This window comes from Xenopus tropicalis, chromosome 7 (assembly GCF_000004195.4).
Source record: "Xenopus tropicalis strain Nigerian chromosome 7, UCB_Xtro_10.0, whole genome shotgun sequence".
NCBI lineage: Eukaryota > Metazoa > Chordata > Amphibia > Anura > Pipidae > Xenopus > Xenopus tropicalis.
This window is the reverse complement of record NC_030683.2, coordinates 49,824,706-49,831,706: the sequence shown is the minus strand read 5'-3', so window position 1 is coordinate 49,831,706 and position 7,001 is coordinate 49,824,706. Positions and strand designations below refer to the sequence as shown.

Here is a 7,001-nt window from a genome sequence, read left to right as displayed (position 1 = left end):
GGGTAAAAAAGGCTGGGGACCCTATTGGTTGCTTTGTATGTTACTCTGTATGTCCAGTCTATAAAACCACTTATTGTACAGCGCTGCGGAATATGTTGGCGCTTTTTTAAATACATGTTATTAATAATAATAGTAATAACCTAACAATATATTGCATGCTGCCATATTTTTGGGGTCACTGGGCTCTTCTTACTGTATGCCTTAGGTATTTTGACTTTGAGTCATATACAACCAACATATACAACCAACAGAATTGTTGCTTAGGTTATATTTATTTAGTTCAGCATTGCATCTAACATAATACTATTGCAAGATTTGTTATTTAATGATTTAAGAAGCATGAATGAATAACATTATCTCTTTTAATGTTTTCTCTTCTGATTTTATCAGTGCTTTTTAGGGGGTTCATGATGACTTTGCTCAGAATGGTCTGCAAAGGAAATATAAAAATATATTAGAAAAATAATTGAAAATACAATACAGGTATGTGATCCCTTATCTGGAAATCCATTATACATATGTTTCAGAATTACGGAAAGGCTATCATTATAATCAAATAAATCAAATCTAAAAAAAAATGATTTCCTCTTTCTCTGTAATAATAAAACAACTCAGATAATATGGTTTATTTAATGTTTATATAATTTTTCAGTAGACTTATGGTATAGAGATCCAAATTATGGAAAGACCCCTTATCCAGAAAATCCTAGGTCCTCAGCATTCTGGATAACAGGTCCCATAGCATAAGAATGCTTGGCTAGTAAATGTTAAAAGCTACAAAAGTAGAGATGTTGTAACATGCTGAAACAGCAGTAATTAAGCAGCTTTAAAAGGAAATGTTTCCCTGTTTTTGCGTGCTTTATATTCTTGGTCAGAAACCTTGGCACCTGAAACACTTACTTTTCATTTGTTAACTCATTAGTAACACTTCTTAGTAATTGGTCTGTTGCTTCTTGGGTGGGCTGAAACTTATTTTAAAACCATTTTTAGTTTGGTAGACTGATATTAATAGATATAGTTTATGATTTACTGATCAGCCTGACAAAGCCTCTCTAGACTTAAAGGAACAGTAACAACAAAAAATGAAAGCGTATCAAAGTAATTAATACATTATGCACTATTGCCTGGCACTGGTAAAAGTTGTAGGGTTGCTTCAGAAACCCTACTTTAGTTTATATAAACAAAGCTGCTGTGTAGCCATTGGGGCAGTCATTCAAACTGCAGGTCTGTCCAACTGAAGGCCCAGGGGCCATAGGTGCAGGGGTGTTTTTTGCCCCTGAGCCAACTGAGGTGGCTCCTCCAATGTCACCCCCCTCTGCCCCACACGCTTACTTTAACAGCGGCAGAGGGGGTCAAGGGGGGGCCGCATCACTAATGTAGAGAGCGCCATTGCTCTCTGCACTAGCAGTGCTGAATTTCCATATTAATAAACAGGAGCGGCTTTTTACCACCCCTGGTAACTCTGTGGGTGCTGCCACCTGATGTGAGTTTCTCAACTCGCCTCATGGTAGTAGCACCCCTCCAAATGATTTTTATGGTCCCCAGTTTACTCTAGGGCTCCATAGACTATACTATATGACATCATCATCATAAAATGTTCCAGTCTTCAAACATGCTACTGTATATGAGAAATAATCATCCTACTACGTGTATTAGTTAGACAGCACTGTTGTAGAGCATAAGTTTTTCCTGTTGCCTATATTTTGAGCATTTAATCATAACGCCATACTATAGAGTATATAGCATATCAAGAGGAACACTTTACACATAGGGGCACATTTACTAACCCACGAACGGGCCGAATGTGTCCGATTGCGTTTTTTTCGTAATGATCGGTAATTTTGAAATTTTTTTCGGCGTCTTTACGATTTTTGCGTAAAAACGCGAGTTTTTCGTAGCCATTACGAAAATTGCGCAAAGTCGCGATTTTTTCGTAGCGTTAAAACTTGCGCGAAACGTCGCGCCTTTTAAGTTTTAACGCTACGAAAAAGGCGCGACTTTGCGCGCAAGTGTTAACGCTACGAAAAAATCGCGACTTTGCGCAACTTTCGTAATGGCTACGAAAAACCCGCGTTTTTACGCAAAAATCGTAAAGACGCCGAAAAACTCGCGTTTTTACGCAAAAATCGTAAAGACGCCAAAAAAATCGCAAAAAATACGAAAAATGTTCGTTTCCAATCTGAATTTTTCCAATTCGGATTCGAAATCGTGTCTTAGTAAATCAGCCCCATAAAGTGACATGCCTGGGTGCTGATAACAAGTCTCATTATTGAGACAGCTTAGAAATACAGAAAGACCTCTCATAGAGTCTATTTTAAGCAAATAGTTCATATATAAATCTAAACACAATAGAGATTACCATATTATATTTGAATTAATCAATTTTTGTAACTTTTTTTTTTAAAATACAATTTTGCTTGAGTTAGATGGAGGGATGGGATTTAGATAAGGATTCCTCACCAAATAGCAACTTCTTAAGCAACATGTTAGCTGCACTGGAGGAGAGCACTATTGTGGAATGCAATGGAGACCATAGCAGTATGTATATTCCCATTAGTAATAGCAATTATTTTTGGAAATGTTTAAGAGCTACGTATTGTGCAGAAAAAAGCAAATCCAGATTGTAAATGTATGAACAACAGATACCTAGTAGATAATCTATAGTACACCCTCTAAAAGATAAAGGGGTCTTTGGGTTAGATAACCTAAAAGGACAAGTTAAACATTAAAAAAATAACAAACAGTCCAAACAAAATAAATACACTGAAATCTGAACCCCACTAGGCTCCGACACATTTTTTTTTCAGTTACATATAGTAAGCACACACCATGTCACTGAATATTTCATCACTGGCTAGTTCGAAAAAGGATGTTAGAGAAGTATCACTCATTTTTCAGCATTGGGCTACTATTCTTCTGGGCAGTAACTCATGGCAAGCAATATTAGTGTCAAACTCAGTAACAGCCAATAAATTGTACTCTGAAATACAAACTTATTAAATGGAGAAAATTGCAGAAGCAAAAATAATTAGATTTACCTGTACTTTAAACAAGTAATTCTAATCAATGTAATTGTTGAACAAATACAATTATATTTATTTTCCTACTGAGTTTCCACTTCCCCTACATCTTTCCAGGATACTTGATTTTCTGCCTTTATGAATGTCTATAATAATAATAAATGCTGCAAAAGAAGGATGCACTATATTCTTAAATATATTTATAGTACTGTATTATATCTGTATACATAATAATAAAATTTGGTTCGCCCAGGACAGCGGATTCCGCCGAATCCAAACCCTGCCAAAAAAAGACTGAATCCTGGCCCAATACCGTACCGAATCCTGGATTCTGTGCAACCCTAGAAAAAAGTCACAGTTGTGTCAAATAAATCACAGCCACATAAAATAAAAGTTGCAGTCACATAAAAAAAGTTTTGCAATTTTTCAGCAGTTTCGGGAATTTTTCGCCAAAGTGAAACGAGACAGAGTCGCTTATCACTAGTCAATCTATTGGCCATTATTAACATATTTTTTATGCTAAGACAAAAAAGCGATCTAAATGAAAAATACAGTCATGAATTACTTACCTTTTTGCTGATGACTCGCCTCCTGGTGGCAATGATGAGCTGCAAGAAATAAACATACATAGCTGAAAGAAATTGCTGTTATATCCTAGGGAAGGATATAATGAAAGAAAACTACTTAGTTGAAAACAAGAATTCTGACTAATTAGGTTGAGTATTTTTGAAATGTGGACAATAAAAAATAAAAATGTCCACTGAAAAATAAATGATACCATTTTCATTCTGGTGCAAAGGTTTTTTCCTTAAAGTGGTGATTTACCTTTTAGTTATAAAATGTCCTATCCCTAGCATCTTTGCAGTTAGTCTTCTTTATTTATTTTATACATTTTTAAGTATTTGCTTCCTCTTTGCTTGCCTTTTTGCAGCTAAAAAGGTATTTTTCTGTGATTTTACAATTTTATTTTTACCTTTTATTGCTTATCTTCCTATTCATCTTCCAGTCTCTCATTCAAAACACTGCCTGGTTGCTAGGGTGAATAAGACCCTAGCAACCAGATAGCTGCTGAAATACCAAGTGGTAGAGCTGTGGAACAAAAAGCTATATAACTGAAAAATCGCAAAAAAAAAAAAAATGAGTACTAGTTGCATATTGTATCAAAATATCAATGACTACACCATACTAATATTTCATTTAAAGGTGAGCTACCCCTTTAAAGTGGATCTGTTTTAACCGTAAATATATATTAAATGTCCAAAAGTTTTAAAAGTATCTATAAATGTAAAAGAAGTATTTATTTCTGCCTTTCTGTTCTTTGGCCCGACTCCCAATACAATGCAACAGATGACAGTCCTCTTCCTGCCGACTTCGGCTTCATGGATTCAGGAGCCAAAACCAAGGAGCAATTCAATATATACTTTAAACCCCAATAAAAATGTGTTTTTATGCATATATACTATAAAGTTACTTAGAATTACATTTATTCTTCCCTTTCTCCTCCCTTTTAGCCTGGACCTCAGGATGAAGTAGACAATGGGATAGTGATTTTGTTGCTAAAGCAGATTTTAACTATGGTTAATACAACTTTTAGCATAACTTTTTAAATTCTGGAAAGCCCCTATCTATCAAGTCTCAAGGTTTCTATAGAAAGGTTGCTATACCTGCACAATGGAAACAAATATACGATATGTTGCTTTGGCTGCACTGGTGCAGTTTGCCACCAATGTTATTAAATCAGCCAGGCATCTCTTAGATTTGGGAGTGCACTAGTTTTAGTTCGGGAAAAGCCATACTAAATATTCCAAGCCTATGACTTATTAGTATAATGAACACATTTAGAATAAATACTTAACATGCTATAGGTTTTCTTCCACAATTTCAAAATTACTTACAATCATGACTTTCACTTTTATGGCTCTGTTCATGGCCTTCATGCTTTTGGCAAGAATCCTTGCAGGGTTCCTGACTGTGTGATTTTTGCTGGTGTCCTCCTTTAACTCCAGACATGATTGGGATCTGGCTGTGCAAGATCTAAAGTTAAAACAACTGAAAGGATTGAGGTCTAGAAAGATGTGTTAAAGAGGCAGGGAAGAACTGCTTTTATATGTCCATTTGGACACGTACCTCAGTTACTGGATTATGACAAAGCGAGCAGTTTGGGATTTTACAACACCACAAATCTGCATGTTTCAGGTATATATGTTTTTATGATTTCTACATTCATTATACACTGGGTGTTACCCAATAAAACAATTCATGTTCTAAAATATTAAACTTTATATGACTTTTTGATTTTGCACTTTGGTGACTGCAAAACCCACTTGATTATATGTGTTGAAAAAAGGATATTATTCTCTTGTGGGTTGGGTAAAATAAACAAAACATAAAATACAGGGTGTCATTAGGGGTGGCACATTCTATTCTAATAAGAAAAATGAGACAGAAATGAAAAATGCTGTATCATTAAAACAATTAAATATTTATATGGCAGGGGTAGAAAAAAATCAGTTGGTCTATGAGATTATAGGCCAACGTGGCACAGACCAGTATAGAGCCCAAATAGCAACACTGACTCTACATCGGGCAAGAATCTTGGCGCCTTTGTCTAATTAGAGTCTGAGAACAGAAATAGTAGTCACAAAATATAGAAGCTGATTTAATAAAATTCTTTTGTTTTCTGGCCTTCAAAGTCATATGAACTCAATATGGTATAAATTTGAATTAAACTCGATCATTGTATTTATAAAATGTCACAATACATTTACTTAGCAAGTGTGTGAAAGTGCTTTTTATTCTAAGCCTCTATAGGACTTAATACTTATCGGCAGATTAAACCTGCTGAATTTTTTTATTACCAAAAAAAAAGTTAACTAAACATTAATAAATCACAAATTATGGGAGTTTATTTAAAACAATATTACTTTTTCATTGAAAATTTTCAAAAAAAACACAACATTTTTGTGAAAAAATAGAAAACACATTCATAAATCTTGAAAATATCTACACATAAAAATAAAAGACTTTTTCTCAAAAAAGCTTAGTTATTGTGCCCAATTTGTGTAGATAAAATGGCACATTTACAGTGGCCTATTCAGATGTTTTTGTGGCATTAAGGGCTAAATAGGTAGGCATTCTTTTATTCAAAAATATTTTTTTTTTTACAGGGATGATACAGCAGTGTTGAAGGGGACTAATTGTCACTTTATTTTCCATTATTAGAAGCACAATTTTAACACAATAAGGAATGCTTTTGGCTAGAGATCCACATGAATCTACACCGAACTGAAGATTTATCATTAAAGGGATACTAACACCTAAAATTAAACTGTTTTTAAATATATCATAACATTGTCTTTGCATGAACTTTATTATTTTGCCTTGAAAATAACGATTACTTACAAAAGCAAACCTTTCCACGAAAACGAATTAACAAATTTCCTCAGTTTAAACATGCATGGAGGAGCAAGTTAAAGTGATACTGACACAAATAAAACACTTTTCAAGATATTAATGCTCATAAAAAGTTACCTATAAGTATAGATAACTTTTTATGTGCATTAATATTTTGAAAAGTGTTTTATTTGTGTCAGTATCACTTTAACTTGTTCCTCCATGGATGTTTAAACTTAGGAGGCAGTGGGTTAAATGTAAAGTAATTTGCAAGATCTACATATTCCTTTCCTCAGTAAAGACTAGTTTCTTTATAGCCCGTTAATATAACGTACATGTAAGATTGGGACCTGGCTTCTTAACACTACATTTATTTTTTATTTTGCAGTAACTGTTTAAATAATTTTTGTCTGTGGTGCCGTCCCCTTAGATTTCGTGGCTTAACTACTGTTACAAACTCTGTATAAACTTTACTAATAGGTGAACCACAAAAGTCCACAACTGCATATTTATAAAGATGCATAATAATGTTAATGAAATATGTAGCCTAGATGAACTACAACAGTGGTTATTTTACAACTTTTACGC

At 34.1% G+C, this 7,001-nt stretch overlaps 1 long non-coding RNA gene across 1 annotated transcript; it reads right to left on the bottom strand.

The window, feature by feature from the left end:
* Positions 1 to 284: 284 nt before the first annotated feature.
* Positions 285 to 5,107, bottom strand: LOC108648137. The gene is made up of 3 exons (XR_001924875.2): positions 4,916 to 5,107; positions 3,590 to 3,628; positions 285 to 430 (listed from the first exon to the last, which is right to left on the bottom strand). It is a non-coding gene; the product is annotated as an uncharacterized LOC108648137 (long non-coding RNA).
* Positions 5,108 to 7,001: the final 1,894 nt, after the last annotated feature.